Here is a 19457-nt window from a genome sequence, read left to right on the forward strand (position 1 = left end):
AGTAAACTTCGGGGCTTTCTAGCTAAATCAATTTTGTTGTTTGTGGGATTTTTTAAAGCCAAAACAGAACTATTGGATCAAATGCTCGATGAAACTATGTGATAGCTCGTGTTATCATGCTTTCGACTTTGGCTGTCTTCGGTAAGTATCCTATCGTTCAACGAAGTACTGTAATGCTAAACTTAGTTATTAAGCCGACGTGACACGTGTTGTGCAGACTCGTATATAAGTTAATGTTAGATTGATGGATGTTTATTATCAGTCCTTTCGGAAATGAATCATGAGCCATACAACAAACAAACAATGCAACACTGTAAAGCACAAATTATTTACGAGCCCTATAGTCAGAGATTGTGTCGCCTCCATACCGTCTGTCTTCTACCCTTATCAGCCTCTAACAGCAAGTATGAAGGTGCTACATTAAAACAGTGAAACTAACGTTACTGTTTCTTTAACAGGGTATATTGCTGCACTCATGGCACCAGCGATGTGCTGTCTTCCTAAAGAATATAAAACAAGGGACGGGGAATGCTGTCCTATGTGTCACGAAGGTAAATTATAACTCTAGCCTCGTCTTTCTGGAGTGATCTGCAGTGTTAGTGTCTACAGTTCAGGAAGATGGCGGTGTCACGGGTTGTCATCATGGATGCATGAGGGGAACATTGGCTGTATTCGAAACCTTAACTGTGTTAAGAGAACCATGACAGTGAAAACAGTTTGGTGTTTGAAAACAGGAACTTGGGATTTGTTTGAACCAGTTTGAACCAGTGGAAGTCACAAGTCTCTGAGACTTGTGAAAGAGAAGAAAGCTTGTTTTACATTACTAGATATGTTTAAGTTAATTAGAGATAGCCCTGTTTTCATGTATGCATTCTATTTTCATTTTCATTTTTGTACCAACCTGAGGCAGAACATTTTGATGAATAAGACATGTAGATAGATAGATAGATAGATAGATAGATAGATAGATAGATAGATAGTATCTTTATTCATCCCGAGGGAAATTCAAGTTTACAGCATCACAGTTCCATAGTGCAAAAACATGATAGTAAAAAGGCAATAAAAAAGTTAGTAGTACAAAGTACAAAAAAATATACCAGATATAAAAATAAAAGGAGATGAAGAAAACTGTTAAAAGTGAATATAGTGCAGAAGAGACTGTTATAAGTGAGTATAGTGCATTATTATCTGTCCTGCAGACCGTCCTCCTTTGTCCCATATGCCTTGTTAGTTTGTGTTCAGAAGGTCACTTATTCTGCAGCAGTTTAACCCACAAGCATCCCCTCACCAGCCCATATTACACAGTCCTATAGTCTGTGGCTCGGCGCATGGACTTCACATGATCAGAGTGTTCATCTGTCCTCCAACTCAGCTCAGCATCAGTGTTGCAACTTTTTGGACTCTTTTTCTCTTTGTTTATTGATATGGTCTTTCCTGTGCGTCCATGAGAATGTGAGTATTTATTATAGTTGCCTATTGTTCAGTATCTGCATCGCTATAATAATTACAAAGTCACATGTATTATGCTATAATGCTCGTGTTCTTGTTTCTATAATAGTTTGACGGACATATCACGCCAATTTACACATCGTTGATTTATGCATATAGTTATGGTAGTGTATATGATCCCTCCTTCAATAAATGAGTGGTATCTCAAATAGAGTGTGTGTGACCTGGACTAATTGATACATCACCATCATCTACATGTTCTTACGGGACAACCTGTGGAGATTGTAAATTACATTAATAGAACCATCATCTAAGGGTTCATTCAATCAGCATCACTGAGGTCACAAGTTTGGTATCCAGAAAACCAACACCTATTTTACAGTTTGTACTTGTCATGTTCTCAATATAAAAAAAACTCAATGGAAGTAACGTTACCCATATTAACCATCAGTATCCTTATATCTATCTCATGCTCGACAGGAATTCACACTAATGTGAAGCAAAGACGTTAGAACACAAACCATGGAACCAGGCTGAACACACATTTATGCTAAATCTGGGCTAGAGAGGCGTAGTCCCCTTCCAGTGGACCCCATGGGACCTTATTTTGGAAAAAAGATGTACAGTGGTCAACAGTGAGAGACAAGTATTTATTTTATCCTTTTTGAATTACACCATGAATCACACATATGATATCTGTCAATTTAAAAGATAATTTTGCAAGTCAAGAAAGTCTCAGTTTGTCGTAGTATCGTTTAGTTTTGTGTGAAACCGTTCAGAGAACTACATCTCTCGTCTCGCACAATATACATAACCAACACTAGCTAGCTAGCTAACTTAGCTACGTTCCATGCACAAATGAAACGTTAGCCTACCTGATGTGTTTTATCCAGAGACTCCTGCTCTTTTTATCAGCCGGGAAGAAAAAGAAGGATCAGACCCGTTGCTGGTGTGAGTTCATCCCAGTAGGAAACACACAGCTATCGTAGCTTCAGCCAGAGAGACGTCACTACAACACTTTTGGGTGTGTTGTTTTTCTGATTACATATTTTCAGTCTGATACTTCAACAGTTTTACAACAAGGTGTGATTTCATTGACTTGCAAAATTATGTTTTAAATTGACAAACATCATCTGTGTGATTCATGGTGTTATTCAAACGGGATAAAAAATGTATTTGTCTCTCGCTGTTGACTACCGTACATATTTGTTCCAAAATAAGGTCCCATGGTGGTCCACTGGAAGGGGCGTGACTTCTCCTCTCTATTGGTAGCATTTCTATTGCCTCTCTTGACAGCAAGACGCAGCTAACACTGGTAACAACGCTAAACAGTGCAAACAATGGCAAAAGGGCTAACAGGGTTTTTCGCAAGTGAAGCCCGCCGAACCTAGGTTGACTCCCCGCCGGGCCTAAGCATCGGGGAATTATTTAATTTTAAAATGTCTTTTAAACAAAAATGTATTATACAAATAGCAAACTACTTTAAGGAATAATTCAGTGCGTGGGTTGTGTGATTAACGTTAGCGAGTGTGTGTATGCGGTCGAGAGAGAGAGCGACAGACAGAGAGAGCGAGGGAGCGTGTGACGGACTAACGGCGAGTACGGCAGTAATGTTATAGCTGTGAGCGTAGCAGTGTATTTTCATACACTGGCCCAATAAAGACCTGAAACACGATTGTTACTGACTCTATCAGATACAGTTTGTTATCTTCTGATTTTGTAATTGTTACTTCCCATCATGTCTTGGTGATAATGAGACGCTGACGGTGTTTTTTTTTGTCTTGAACAGGTTCATTTGTTCGAAGGGACTGCACACAGCAGTCAGGCACAGTGTGCAGCCGCTGTGGGAATAGGACTTATATGAACCAACCCAATGGCCTGACTAAATGTTTCTTCTGCACCCCCTGTGACCAAGGTATGTCCACAATGAACTGATTAACATTTCCTCCAAATTCAGTTTGATTCTGACAAATGCGGGTAACGTGGAAAATGTTTGATCGAATTAAGATACTGGGCAAAATTAAATCGTATAAAACAAATTGCAATAAATAAAATATATTGCAGCCCTGCTAATGGATGCAGTTTGATACAAAATAAATAATGTGATAATGTACTGCTATGTTGGCAGCGTGTTTGCTGAATAGTGAGCCCTAATAATTCAGGAAATGTCCTTACAGGTTGTGTTGTAACAGGTATGTGCTTTATATGGAGCCTTGAGTGCACCACAGGGATATAATAGATTTTTACAGTGTTTATTTGTAAATAATATAATTTACCTTATTGACCAATAAAAAAGCGATATAAGTTAATAAATTAAAACTGAATTTAAATAGCATGTTCTGAAGCTCCAAGTAAAAAAATCATTATATTTCTCTCTTAATGATCAATAATTAAATTTCATAATGTAATTGCAATTGCAGTTTACATTTTTCGATTGATTTCATTTGAAAGTTGCACTCTTTAATTTTAAGATGTGTAAGTGAGCGAACAACCTAAAAACCCACAGAGCAGCTACAGGCGCTCTGATTGGCCAGCTCCTATGTGTTGGTCAGGAGTTTGGCCAATCAGAGCTCCTGCTGCAGTTCTGTGGGTTGGATTTCATTCGACCAAGTAGCACATAATCACATTATTTCAAATATTATTTAAAGGAACAGTGTGCAGCATTTAGGGGGATCTATTGACAGACATGTAATATAATATTAATTAGTATGATTTCTTTAGTGTATAAGCACCTGAAACTAAGAATTGTTGTATTTTTGTTACCTTAGAATGAGCCGTTTATATCTACGTAGGGAGCGGGTCCTGTTCACGGAGCTGGCCGCCATGTTTTCTACAGTAGCCCAGAACGGACAAACCAAACACTGGCTCTAGAGAGGGACATCAATGTTTTTGCGTCGGCCACCGTAGTTCTCCTACATGCTCGGCACAGGGAAGAAGATTCAGTAGATTCCGTCAAATCCTGCACACTGGCCCTTTAAGCTTGCATAAAATGTATAAATGTATGTTTAACAACAATATAATGATTATTTTTTCTGTTTGCTTTTAGGTCATGGTCTCTTTGTCCAACAGGAGTGCACAACCACAAAGGACACAATTTGTGATGTTTAAGTGGCTATTTCTGCAAAGATTTGATGGATGATGCAGGATGTAGTTTAGCAGAAAAAACATTCTCCATGTGCACCTGGTCACAGGATAAAAGTACCTGGTAAGAAAAATTATAATTATACACAAAGTATGTTTAAATGCACACTACTATCCTGGTTTGGCACATAGTGTAGCCTGGTTATTCAGCTCCATGTATACATGGTACTAATAATATTATCCAAGTGTCTGAGCCTCGGCGACAGTTCAGAACTTCAGACACGTCTTTGACTCCTACAAGTCCAGCAGATTTGTCATTTCTGTCAGCCAGTTTGGTTGGCCTGGACTGCTGCATTTACCACACTGCCGTATTTAGCCTTTCCATCTGATCATCAGAAATGGAAGACAAGAGTGACAATACAGTTTGTATGTGTACCTGTGTCAGACTGGTGTCAGATTTTGACTTTTACTTCAGCACGCAGACATCATTACATCATTACATCAAGTATCATCATATTTTTTACTCTATAACTTGAAAGTGTCTCCTCTGTAGTGCCTGCTCTATAACATATTCAGGTTTCAGAAACCAGGATATGATGACCTGGGCCCGTGTTTATCAGGCATCTCAGTAACCCTCCTGAAAGTTGACCTTGGACTAAAAGTATTCATATCTCAGGACTGATTTCCTGCACTGACATGTTTGGTACACTCATATCATAACTGGGGACTAGTGTGCATGTAAACCACTCAATGAAGACACTGAGTTGAGTCTGATAAATGATGGATCTTCACCAGATGTTGGGTTCCCGTGTTATTAATCTCACTTTTGTCTGTTTCTCTAAGGAACCAGCAGAACTGATACAGTGTGTGAACTTTGTCAGCCAGGCCATTTTTCACAGGATGGCCTGTATTGCACGGCTTGGACTAGGTAAGACATTGTTTGTACAGTAATTACTCAAAAAAGTAGGGTTTTCCTGCCCTGCAGCACAAAATGTTGATTGTTGATCATTTCCATCCACAGGAGATTCAAACATTGCCAATCCCCCAGTCTTATTTCATCTGATCTTTCAATAGACCTTTTTTGACAGTGTTACTTTAAATATTTATTTGTTTTTAATTAGTGTGACATTACCACTTCGTACTTTTAACATTATGATGACACTTCAAATGAGTTTTCATTTGAAACACACAAAGTATTAAGGTTGTTTTTCCTTTCTCTTTTCCGACAGTTGCTCAGAAACCCAAGTAAAGGTGGAAGGAAACAGCAGCAGTGATGTTGTCTGTGGAGCTGCTTCAAGAGAGCGTTTCTATTACATACCTTTTATTATGGCCACGCTATTATCATTAGAACTTGTGATCGCAGGTTAGTGCTTGTTCTGAATCTCTAATTTGACCTAATATACAGTATAACATCTGTAGCGAGATTGGTGCGTGCCACTCTGGGAAGCATCTTATCTTGTCTTGCATCTACTGGGAAGAGAAAAACACATTCTTGTGTCCAGGAAGATTTGGTCACTGACAGATGTTTCAGTTTGAAAAAAGGGAACAATTTGTTGTGCTAGGGGGCCGTAAACTCGGCTATCGACCATCGAGTGTCGATTTTGACATTATCCAGGGAAGATAATACAATTGTATTACTCTGGGAGAATTCTCTCCCCGTTTAAATCAACAAGAACTGTCAACCCTTTCTGACTCCAAAGGAACATTGGTAACCCTTTCCCATTTACCAAATGAACCCCCTCCTCAACTATGAATCTGCGATGGAGCAACATAGACACCTAGTTTTCATCTGTGGTAATGTGCACATTGTATGTTTACCAATAATGAATTTGTGTAAAAGTCATCATGTGTTAGACTAAGTATTGACCTCTTTGTTGTATAATCATTAATGGTATTGGAATACATTTGTAATGCTTTTATCATTGATGATCAATAGATGTAATATCTTAAGTTTAAAGTTATTGAGAATGAGTAATAACTTGAACTGAGAATTCAATTTGACAATTTTGATACTAATGTTTGATCAGAATATTAGTGCTTAGATAGCTTTTTGATATGTGTCTGTTCTGTGCAAGGTAAGGAACTCTAAAATTTGTGAGGAGGGAACTTCGATTTTACGCGTGTAAGATCTATGAAACCAAAAACCTTTTTTCATGTTTTAGATATGATCTTAACCAGTTGTCTTCATAGTTCCATTAATGCATTCAATATCAATAGCCTTAAGTCCACCTTCCTCATATTCTTTAATCATAGTGCCTTTCTTAATATAGTGTGTTTTCCTTTTCAAGATTTAATTGAAATTAGCTTGGTTTATGGCTTTTATTGCATTTTTGGGAAGTGATAAGGAGTAAGCTGGGTAGATGAATCGGGAAAAAATCTGCCTATGATAGAGATGTCTCTTGAGACCAGGAATTTAGATGAGATTTATATTTATCCAGATTATTCCAAATGTTAAGATTATGTAGTGAGTCCTTATCCTTAGTAATGTGTATGCCTTATTATTTAACCACTGATTTAATAGGGATGTTATGAACTGTTGTGAGAGTGGAATTGTGAATATGTAATAACACATTTTTTAAGGTTTAACTTTAAACCAGATGCCTTAGAAAAGAAATCTATTTTTTTGAGGATTTTTTGAACTTCGTTACTATTTTTTATAAATATGGTTGTGTAATCAGCCAGTTGGCTGATTGTTAGTTATTTGTCTAAGACTGTCAATTTTTCCAAATCTGAATTTTTTACAAGCATGGAAAGCATTTCTGCTGCAGCGATAAAGAGCAAAGGGGAAATGTGACAGCCTTGTTAAATACCTTATCAATTGAAAATCTTGGAGAAGCACCATGTGGTAATGACACTGAACTATTAGTATCCTTATAAAGTAATTTAACTATATTTAAGAATTTTTCACCAAATCCAAATAGTTCTAAAGTATGAAACATGAATTTGTGCTCTATCGTATCAAACGCTTTGAAGAAATCTAGAAATAAAATAAAGCCTTCATCTTCAATTAAGTAATTGAAGTCAAGTACAAGTCGTATATTGTTATGAATTGATCGTCCTTTTATGAAACCCGATTGTGTGTCTGAGATCATTTGTGTGATACCAGTGTTAATCTATTTGTGTAGATATGAGTTAAAATGTTATAGTCATTATTAAGTAGGGTTATAGGTCTAAGATTGTCAATTAATTTTGAGTCTTTACCAGGCTTGGGAATGAGGGTGATGATTCCTTGCTTCATCGTAGTCGGTAGAATGAGGGTTTCACAAATTTCTTTTAACATATTGAAAATAAGGTCTTTCAGATGTTCCCAGAAGTGCCTATAGAAGTTACTAGTTAGACCGTCTGAACCTGGAGATTTGTCTCAAGATAAACATTTCAAGCCTTTTTCTACTTCGTCCGTTCTGATTTCTGCATCACATACACTTCTGAAACACTCATCCACTCGAGGGATCCATTCTTTAATAAGCTCAAAGAAAGCGACCGCATGGTGTACATGAATAAGAGGAAGAGTACAATCTGCTGTAGAACTGGAAGATTTCCTTAGAGATTCTTAATCAGTACATTCCTGGTTATCAATTAACAGAGTCTTTATGGTATTTTGTTCTTGTCTCTTTTTCTCCAGTCTACAGAAATATACTGAACTCCTTTCCCCCTCATCTATCCACTTAGCTCGCGACCTGATATATGCTCCTCTGGCCTTATTAATGTAAATGTTGTCTAACGAAGAGTGCAGAAGGATTAGTTGTTGTTTGTCATCTTTGTATAATAAAGGTTTATTGCAAATATTGTTTACTTCCTTCACAATTTCCATTTCCCCTTGTTTACTAGCTCTGCTTAATATTTTGCTATTTGATATGGAAATTTGACGTACCTTGTATTTTAAGTATTCCCATTTATCCCTATAATTTGTAAAATTGGATTCTTTAGTTATATCATTGATTGTTGTTATAATTTCCTGACAGAATGGTTAATATTTAAGAAGGCTTGAGTTGAATTTCCAATAACCTTTATTCCTTCGGCATGCATTTGTGGGTGTAAAAATAAGTTTAATCAAGCAGTGATCTGTTAGAGGTGCCGTGGAAATTGTGGAGTTTGTCTCCAAACTAGGCCTCACTTCTGACACAAGCCAGAAATCTAATCTAGATTTTGACTGAACCATCTGGTTTAAACCAAGTGAATATTGGGCTTCCGGGTTTAGAGTGCGCCATACATACAAAAATCAAACAAAATAGGGTTGTAATAATGTCCTTGATATCTTGAAGGATTTCTATCAAGCCATTCATCCATCATATTAAAATCACCTCCAAAAATAAAGTCTTCAGTTTGATACCTTTGACATAGATCTTTTACAAAATATGTCTTTTCAGTAATCAGATTTTTGTTTTGGTGATAGTTATTATACCCATATATATTTCCTAAGATCAGAAAGTGATCATTAACTTCAAACACACAAATTACCCAGTGACCAGAAGAATCCTTCTTAGTGGTTACCACCTTCCCAGGAAAGTTATTTAAGAGTATGGCGACACCTGCTGACCTATTTGTACCATGGCTAAATAGTATTTTGTCTCCCCACTGGTTTGACCAAAACGTTCATCTGTGTCATTAGAGTGAGTTTATTGAAGAAGATGACATTGTGCTTTTTACAGAACAAGAAAGTTGATTTCCTTTCTTTAGAATCTCGTAAACCCCTAGCATTAAGTGATACAAAAGAGAACATAGAATTAAAGGAAAACATACAAAGAATAGAATAAAAATATAAGAAAGAAGTAACAATAAGTTAAGGATGTAGGTTTGTTAGTTTTTAAATGAGCGTTATGAACAAGACCCTATCTAAGAGGAATTTATACAGTAAATGACATCTATAATCAACCAATGTCAAACATTAAACATTTTCTTTGAAGTGCACATCTTCATATGAACGGAGGAAGGTCATTAAATAGTCTAGTGTAAACTTAACTTAAAAGAATCTCCCCCTCCCATTGCTCACTGAGAACATTTTAAAGTGGAACAAGTTTTTTTTCTTCTTTCTTTCCCTTTTTAACTACAATGCAGAATATATACTTCACCTGCAAAGTGTAAGTTTCAGACACCCGAGTTGTAAAATATTAATATACACCTCCTGGGGTGAGACTCTCAAAGATCTGAGAGCATGAAATAAGTGACTGTTGTTACCTTTATCTGATCTAGTCTGGAGTAACCTGTTACATTGATATAGCCCACATGGCCTTTGTAGTAGATATTCTTCCCTGCCGCTCTGTCTTGCTCCATCTTTAGCCTCTCTGTCGGCTTTGCAGGAGTCCTGTTTGAGGTGGATTCCGATATCTTGGCAGATGTTGGAGTTTTTGGACAGCTTCCAGATGACATCAAGTGATATCTCATGGCGAACTATGGAGGGCGGGCCAGATCCGTGGCGCATAGCCGAAATGAGTGAGGCAATACGGCGGATGTACGCGACCCTGGGGGCGGATCCGCCCCACTGCTATCTGGGAACTGGATGATGACCTGCCGGTGTCTCCCTTCTTCTCTTCTTCCGAGGCGGTGAACGGTATCGACCCTCTGTTTCCATGGATGAAGCCCACTGCGGTGTGATTCTGGACAAGATACTGATGATTACGTCTCGGATCTGTTCGTCGTCTTTTTCTTTCAGGCCTTGTATTTTGTCTTTATCTGCGCGCATCATGCGCCGATCTCATCCTCTGAGCTGCACGGCTGTGGGTCATACAGCAGGAAGGCAGACGAGAGGGAGAGGGAGACGAGCAGAGCCACATCAAACTGTGAAATAAAGAGTTTATTACGACCAAACCAGAGTGGTGATTGTTGGAAAGACTAACGACGACAGTATTGTGAGTTTTATTTTGTTTCTGTCCAGTTTGAATGCAGTGTTTTAAGACGCTCCACACTAGAACAGCTGATCTCAACATAAAGAAACACACGTGGATGATGACGCAGTGAACTCAGCTACAGAGCTACTGTACTAATGTGCTGAGTGGAGGGGGAGGGTTTATTGTACTCGGTTAAAGTACAGCTCAATCTTACCTAATGTGGAAAACGCCCTTAATCTTGTTTGACTTAACTTTACAAGTAAACTTCGGGGCTTTCTAGCTAAATCAATGTTGTTGTTTGTGGGATTTTTTAAAGCCAAAACAGAACTATTGGATCAAATACTCGATGAAACTATGTGATAGCTCGTGTTATCATGCTTTCGACTTTGGCTGTCTTCGGTAAGTATCCTATCGTCACAGGAACTACTCTAACGCTAAACTTATTGTTGTTGGCTTAATGCTATAGATTTAGCTATTAAGCCAACGTGACACGACGTGTTGTGCAGACTCGGATATAAGTTAATGTTAGATTGATGGATGTTTATTATCAGTCCTTTCGGAAATGAATCATGAGCCACACAACAAACAAACAAACAAACAATGCAACACTGTAAGCACAAATTATTTACGAGCCCTATAGTCAGAGATTGTGTTCGCCTCCATACCGTCTGTCTTCTACCCTTATCATCCTCTAACAGCTCGTATGAAGGTGCTAAATTAAAACAGTGAAACTAAACGTTACTGTTTCTTTAACAGGGGTGTGTTGCTGCACTCATGGCACCAGCGATGTGCTGTCGTCCTAAAGAATATGAAACAAAGGACGGGGAATGCTGTCCTATGTGTCACGAAGGTAAATTATAACTCTAGCCTCGTCTTTCAGGAGTGATCTGCAGTGCTAGTGTCTACAGTTCAGGAAGATGGAGTGTCACGGGTTGTCACCATGGATGCATGAGGGGAACATTGGCTGTATTCGAAACCTTATCTGTGTTAAGAGAACCATGACAGTGAAAACAGTTTGGTGTTTGTGTTGAAAACAGGAACTTGGGATTTGTTTGAACCAGTTTGAACAGTGGAAGTCACAAGTCTCTGAGACTGGTGAAAGAGAAGAAAGCTTGTTTTACATTACTAGATAGTTTAAGTTAATTAGAGATAGCCCTGTTTTTATGGATGCATTCTATTTCATTGTCATTTTTGTACCAACCTGAGGCAGAACATTTTGATGAATAAGACATGTAGATAGATAGATAGATAGATAGATAGATAGATAGATAGATAGATAGATAGATAGATAGATAGATAGATAGATAGATAGTATCTTTATTCATCCCGAGGGAAATTCAAGTTTACAGCATCACAGTTCCATAGTGCAAAAACATGATAGTAAAAAGGCAAGTAAAAAAGTTAGTAGTACAAAGTACAAAAAAAATATACAGATATAAAAATAAAAGGAGATGAAGAAAACTGTTAAAGTGAATATAGTGCAGAGAGACTGTTATAAGTGAGTATAGTGCATTATTATCTGTCCTGCAGACCGTCCTCCTTTGTCCCATTTGCTGTAGTTTGTACTTGTCATGTTCTCAATATAAAAAAAACTCAGTGGAAGTAACGTTACCCATTTTAGTAACCAACAGTAACCCTTATACCTCATCTCATGCTCGACAGGAATTCACACAATGTGAGCGAAGACGTTAGAACACAAACCATGGAACCAGGCTGAACACACATTTATGATAAATCTGGGCTAGAGAGGCGTAGTCCCTTCCAAGGGGACCCCATGGGACCTTATTTTAGATAAAATATGTACAGTGGTCAACAGTGAGAGACAAGTATTTATTTTATCCTCTTTGAATTGCACCATGAATCACACATATGATATCTGTCAATTTAAAAGATAATTTTGCAAGTCAAAGAAAGTCTTCAGTTTGTCGTAGTATCGTTTAGTTTTGTGTGAAACCGTTCAGTGAACTACATCTCTCGTCTCGCATAATATTAGTCACCAACATTAGCTACCTAGCTAACTTAGCTACGGTTCCATGCACAAATGAAACGTTAGCCCTACCTGATGTGTTTTATCCAGAGACTCCTGGTCTTTTTTATCAGCCGGGAAGAAAAAGAAGGATCATACCCGTTGCTGGTGTGAGTTCATCCCAGTAGGAAACCACACAGGCATCGTAGCTGGAGCTACGATGCCTGTGTGGTTTCCCAACACTTTGGGTCTGCCGTCTTTTCTGATTACATATTTTCAACAGTCTGATACTTCAACAGCTTTACAAAAAAGAGTGATTTTATTGACTTGCGAAATTGATCTTTAAATCGACAAACATCATCTGTGTGATTCATGGTGCTATTCAAACGGGATCAAAAAATGATTTGTCTCTCGCTGTTGACTACCGTACATATTTGTTCCAAGATAAGGTCCCATGGTGGTCCACTGGAAGGGGCGTGACTTCTCCTCTCTATTGGTAGCATTTCTATTGCCTCCTCAACGGCTCTCAACATGGCGACAGCAAGACGCAGCTTGCAGCTAACAGTGCTAACAACGCTAAACAGTGCAAACAATGGCAAAATGGGCTGACAGAGACAGGGTTTTCGCCAGTGAAGCCTGGCGGCCCGCCAAACCTAGGTTGACTCCACACCGGGCCTAAGCATCGGGGAATTATTTATTTTTAAAATGTTTTTAAACAAAATGTATTATACACATAGCAAACTCCTTTAAGGAATAATTCAGTGCGTGGGTTGTGTGATTAACGTAGGGGAAGTGTCGGTATGCGGTCGAGAGAGAGAGCGACAGACAGAGAGAGCGAGGGAGCGTGTGACGGACTGACAGTGGTTACGGCAGTAATGTTATAGTTGTGAGCGTAGCAGTGCATTTTCATACACTGGCCCAATAAAGACCTGAAACAAGATTGTTACTGACTCTATCAGATACAGTTTCTTATCTTCTGCTTTTGTAATTGTTACCTCCCATTATGTCTTGTGATCATGCGACGCGATGGTGTGTTTTGTCTTGAACAGGGTCAGTTGTTCAAAGGGACTGCACAGAGCAGTCATGCACACGGTGCATCCCCTGTGTGAATGGGACTTATATGAACCAACCCAATGGCCTGAGTAACTGTTTCCTCTGCACCTCCTGTGACCAAGGTTATGTCCACACTGAACTGATTAACATTTCAGGTCTTTCAACCTCCAAATTCAGTTTTGATTCTGACAAATGCGGTAACGTGAAAAGGTTTGGATCGAATTAGGATACTGGGCAAAATTTAACGTATAAACAAATTGCAATAAATAAAAATATATTGCAGCCCTGCTAATGGATGCAGTTTGATACAAAATAACAATAATGTGATAATGTTACTGCTATGTTGGCAGCATGTTTGCTGAAAAGTTAGCCCTAATAATTCAGGACATGTCCTTACAGGTTGTGTTGTATAACAGTGTATATGCTTTATATGGAGCCTTCAGTGCACCACAGGGACATAATACATTTTTTCACAGTGTTTAATTGTAAATAATATAATATACCTTATGACCAATAATTTTTTTTTTTATAAATTAATTAATTAAAACTGAATTTAGATCGGATGTTCTGAAGCTTCAAGTAAAAAATTAAACAATGTATCATTATATTTCTCTCTTAATGATCAATAATTAAATTTCATAATGTTATTGCAATTGCAGTTATGTTTTGTGATTGATTTCATTGAAGGTTGCACTCTTTAATTTTAAGATGTGTAACTGAGCAAACAACTTAAAAACCCACAGAGCAGCTACAGGAGCTCTGAATTGGCCAGCTCCTATGTTTTGGTCAGGAGTTTGGCCATCAGAGCTCCTGCTGCAGCTCTGTGGTTAGATTTCATTCGACCAAGTAGCACATAATCACATTATTTCAAATATGATTTAAGGAAACAGTGTGTAGCATTTAGGGGGATCTATTGACAGACAGGGAAGATAATATTAATAAGTATTATTTCTTTAGTGTATAAGCACTGAAACTAAGAATGTTGTATTTTTGTTACCTTAGAATGAGCCGTGTATATCTACATAGGAGCGGGTCCTGTTCACGGAGCTGGCCGCCATGTTTTCTACAGTAGCCCAGAACGGACAAACAAACACTGGCTCTAGAGAGCCTTCAAAAACATTCATGTTTTTTGCGTCGGCCACCGGTAGTTCTCCTACATGCTCGGCACAGGGAAGAAATTCGTAGATGCCGCCAAATCCTACACACTGGCCCTTTTTAGCTTGCATAAAATGTATAAATGTATGTTTAACAACAATATAATGACTAATTTTTCTGTTTGCATTTTAGGTCATGGTCTCTTTGTCCAAACAGGAGTGCACAACCACAAGGACACAATTTGTGAAGTTTAAGTGGCTATTTCTGCAAAGATTTGATGGTGATGCAGATGTAGTTTAGCAAAAAAACATACTCCATGTGAACCTGGTCACAGGATAAAAGAACCTGGTAAGAAAAATTCAAGGTCAGACTAGGTCCGACAGTGAGTATGTTAACATGCACACTACTAATCCTGGTTTGGCACATAGTGTAGCCTGGTTATTCAGCTCCAGGTATACATGGTACTAATAACAGTATCCATGTTTCTTAGCCTCGCGACAGTTCAGAACTTCAGACACGTCTTTGACTCCTACAATCCAGTAGAATTTGTCATTTCTGTGCCAAGTTTGGTTGGCCTGGACTGCTGCATTTACCACACTGCCGTATTTAGCCTTTCCATCTGATCATCAGAATGGAAGACAAGAGTGACAATACAGTTGTGTATGTGTACCTGTGTCAGACTGGTGTAAGATTTTGACATTTACTCCAGCATGCAGACATCATTACATCAAGTATCATCAATATTTTTTACTCTATAACTTGAAAGTGTCTCCTCTATAGTGCCTGCTCTATAACATATTCAGGTTTCTGAAACAGGATATGAGACCTGGGCCGTGTTTATCAAGCGTCTCAGTAACCCTCCTGAAAGTTGACACTAGGACTAAAGTATTCATATCTCAGGACTGATTTCCTGCACTGACATGTTGGTAAACTCATATCATAACTGGATACTAGGGTGCATGTAAAACTACTCAATGAAGACACTGAGTTGAGTCTGATAAATGATGGATCTTCACCAGATGTTGGGTTCCTGTCGATTAATAATCTCACTTCTCTTTTGTCTGTTTCTCTAAGGAACCAGCAGACTGATACAGTGTGTGAACTTTGTCAGCCAGGCCAGTTTCCCAGGATGGCCTGTATTGCACGGCTTGGACTGGTAAGACATTGTTTTGTACAGTAATTACTCAAAAAAGTAGGGTTTTTCTGCCCTGTAGCACAAAATGTTGATTGTTGATCATTTCACATCCACAGGAGATTCAAAACATTGCCAATCCCCCAGTCTTATTTTCATCTGGATCTTTCAATAGACTTTTTTTGAAAGTGTTACTTTAAATATTTATTTGTTTTTAATTAGTGTGACATTACCACTTCGTACTTTTAACATTATGATGACACTTCAAATGAGTTTTCATTTGAAACACACAAAGTATTAAGGTTGTTTTTCCTTTCTCTTTTCCGACAGTTGCTCAGAAACCCAAGTAAAGGTGGAAGGAAGCAGCAGCAGTGATGTTGTCTGTGGAGCTGCTTCAAGAGAGCGTTTCTATTACATACCTTTTATTATGGCCACGCTATTATCATTAGAACTTGTGATCGCAGGTTAGTGCTTGTTCTGAATCTCTAATTTGACCTAATATACAGTATAACATCTGTAGCGAGATTGGTGCGTGCCACTCTGGGAAGCATCTTATCTGTCTTGCATCTACTGGGAAGAGAAAAACACATTCTTGTGTCCAGGAAGATTTGGTCACTGACAGATGTTTCAGTTTGAAAAAAGGAACAATTTGTTGTGCTAGGGGGCCGTAAACTCTGCTATCGACCATCGAGTGTCGATTTTGACATTATCCAGGGAAGATAATACAATTGTATTACTCTGGGAGAATTCTCTCCCCGTTTATAAATCAACAAGAACTGTCAACCCTTTCTGACTCCAAAGGAACATTGGTAACCCTTTCACATTTACCAAATGAACCCCCTCTTGAACTATGAATCTGCGATGGAGCAACATAGACACCTAGGTTTTCATCTGTGGTAATGTGCAACATTGTATGTTGACCAATAATTAATTTGTGTAAAAGTCATCATGTGTTAGACTAAGTATTGACCTCTTAGTTGTATAATCATTAATGGTATTGGAATAACATTTGTAATGCTTTTATCAGTGATGATCACTAGATGTATATCTTAAGTTAAAGTTATTGAGAATGGGTAATAACTTGAACTTAGAAATTACATTTGACAATTTTGATACTAATGTTGTTCAGAATATTAGTGGTTAGATAGCTTTTTGATATGTGTCGGTTTGTGCAAAATAAGGACTCTAAAATTAGTGAGGAGGGAATTTTGATTTTACGCGTGTAAGATCTATGAAACCAAAAACCTTTTTTCATGTTTTAGATATGATCTTAACCAGTTTGTCTTCATAGTTCCATTAATGCATTCAATATCAATAGCCTTAAGTCCACCTTCCTCATATTCTTTAATCATAGTGCCTTTCTTAATATAGTGTGTTTTCCTTTTCAAGATTTAATTGAAATTAGCTTGGTTTATGGCTTTTATTGCATTTTTGGGAAGTGATAAGGAGTAAGCTGGGTAGATGAATCGGGAAAAATCCTGCCTATGATAGAGATGTCTCTTTGAGACCAGGAATTTAGATGAGATTATATTTATCCAGATTATTCCAAATGTTAAGATTATGTAGTGAGTCCTTATCCTTAGTAATGTGTATGCCTTATTATTTAACCACTGATTTAATAGGGATGTTATGAACTGTTGTGAGAGTGGAATTGTGAATAGGTAATAACACATTTTAAGGTTTAACTTTAAACCAGATGCCTTAGAAAAGAAATCTATTTTTTGAGGATTTTTTGAACTTCGTTACTATTTTTTATGTGTAATCAGCCAGTTGGCTGATTGTTAGTTGTTTGTCTAACACTGTCAATTTTTCAAATCTGAATTTTTTACAAGCATGGAAAGCATTTCTGCTGCAGCGATAAAGAGCAAAGGGGAAATGTGACAGCCTTGTTTAATACCTTATCAATTGAAAATCTTGGAGAAGCACCATGAGGTAATAAACTGAACTATTAGTATCCTTATAAAGTAATTTAACTATATTTAAGAATTTTTCACCAAATCCAAATAGTTCTAAAGTATGAAACATGAATTTGTGCTCTATCGTATCAAACGCTTTGAAGAAATCTAGAAATAAAATAAAGCCTTCATCTTCAATTAAGTAATTGAAGTCAAGTACAAGTCGTATATTGTTATGAATTGATCGTCCTTTTATGAAACCCGATTGTGTGTCTGAGATCATTTGTGTGATACCAGTGTTAATCTATTTGCGTAGATATGAGTTAAAATGTTATAGTCATTATTAAGTAGGGTTATAGGTCTAAGATTGTCAATTAATTTTAGTCTTACCAGGTTTAGGGAATGAGGGTGATGATTCCTTGCTTCATCGTAGTCGGTAGAATGAGGGTTTCACAAATTTCTTTTAACATATTGAAAATAAGGTCTTTCAGATGTTCCCAGAAGTGCCTATAGAAGTTACTAGTTAGACCGTCTGAACCTGGAGATTTGTCTCAGGATAAACATTTCAAGCCTTTTTCTACTTCGTCCATTCTGATTTCTGCATCACATACACTTCTGAAACACTCATCCACTCGAGGGATCCATTCTTTAATAAGCTCAAAGAAAGCAACTGCAGCTGTACATGAATAAGAGGAAGAGTACAATCTGCTGTAGAACTGGAAGATTTCCTCAGAGATCTTAATCAGTACATTCCTGGTTATCAATTAACAGAGTCTTTATGGTATTTTGTTCTTGTCTCTTTTTCTCCAGTCTACAGAAATATACTGAACTCCTTTCCCCCTCATCTATCCACTTAGCTCGCGACCTGATATATGCTCCTCTGGCCTTATTAATGTAAATGTTGTCTAAGAAGAGTGCAGAAGGATTAGTTGTTGTTTGTCATTTGTATAATAAAGGTTTATTGCAAATATTGTTTACTTCCTTCACAATTTCCATTTCCCTTGTTTACTAGCTCTGCTTAATATTTTGCTATTTGATATGGAAATTTGACGTACCTTGTATTTTAAGTATTCCCATTTATCCCTATAATTTGTAAAATTGGATTCTTTAGTTATATCATTGATTGTCGTTATAATTTCCTGACAGAATGGTTCATATTTAAGAAGGCTTGAGTTGAATTTCCAATAACCTTTATTCCTTCGGCATGCATTTGTGGGTGTAAAAATAAGTTTAATCAAGCAGTGATCTGTTAGAGGTGCAGTGGAAATTGTGGAGTTTGTCTCCAAACTAGGCCTCATTTCTGACACAAGCCAGAAATCTAATCTAGATTTGACTGAACCATCTGGTTTAAACCAAGTGAATATTTGGGCTTCCGGGTTTAGAGTGCGCCATACATACAAAAATCAAACAAAATAGGGTTGTAATAATGTCCTTGATATCTTGAAGGATTTCTATCAAGCCATTCATCCATCATATTAAAATCACCTCCAAAAATAAAGTCTTCAGTTTGATACCTTTGACATAGATCTTTTACAAATATGTCTTTTCAGTAATCAGATTTTTGTTTTGGTGATAGTTATTATACCCATATATATTTCCTAAGATCAGAAAGTGATCATTAACTTCAAACACACAAATTACCCAGTGACCAGAAGAATCCTTCTTAGTGGTTACCACCTTCCCAGGAAAGTTATTTAAGAGTATGGCGACACCTGCTGACCTATTTGTACCATGGCTAAATAGTATTTTGTCTCCCCACTGGTTTGACCAAAACGTTTCATCTGTGTCATTAGAGTGAGTTTATTGAAGAAGATGACATTGTGCTTTTTACAGAACAAGAAAGTTGATTTCCTTTCTTTAGAATCTCGTAAACCCCTAGCATTAAGTGATACAAAAGAGAAATAGAATTAAAGGAAAACATACAAAGAATAGAATAAAAATATAAGAAAGAGTAACAATAA

General features: G+C 37.5%; 1 long non-coding RNA gene and 2 pseudogenes across 1 annotated transcript; 2 read left to right on the forward strand and 1 right to left on the reverse strand.

Annotated features, from left to right (window-relative positions):
* Positions 1-8334, forward strand: LOC119490383 (annotated as a pseudogene).
* On the reverse strand, positions 4663-15370 carry LOC119490405. The gene is made up of 3 exons (XR_005207398.1): positions 15351-15370; positions 11333-11337; positions 4663-4821 (listed from the first exon to the last, which is right to left on the reverse strand). It is a non-coding gene; the product is annotated as an uncharacterized LOC119490405 (long non-coding RNA).
* LOC119490379 overlaps positions 10609-19457 on the forward strand; it is a 19049-nt pseudogene continuing 10200 nt past the window's right edge.

Source organism: Sebastes umbrosus, chromosome 6, assembly GCF_015220745.1.
Source record: "Sebastes umbrosus isolate fSebUmb1 chromosome 6, fSebUmb1.pri, whole genome shotgun sequence".
NCBI lineage: Eukaryota > Metazoa > Chordata > Actinopteri > Perciformes > Sebastidae > Sebastes > Sebastes umbrosus.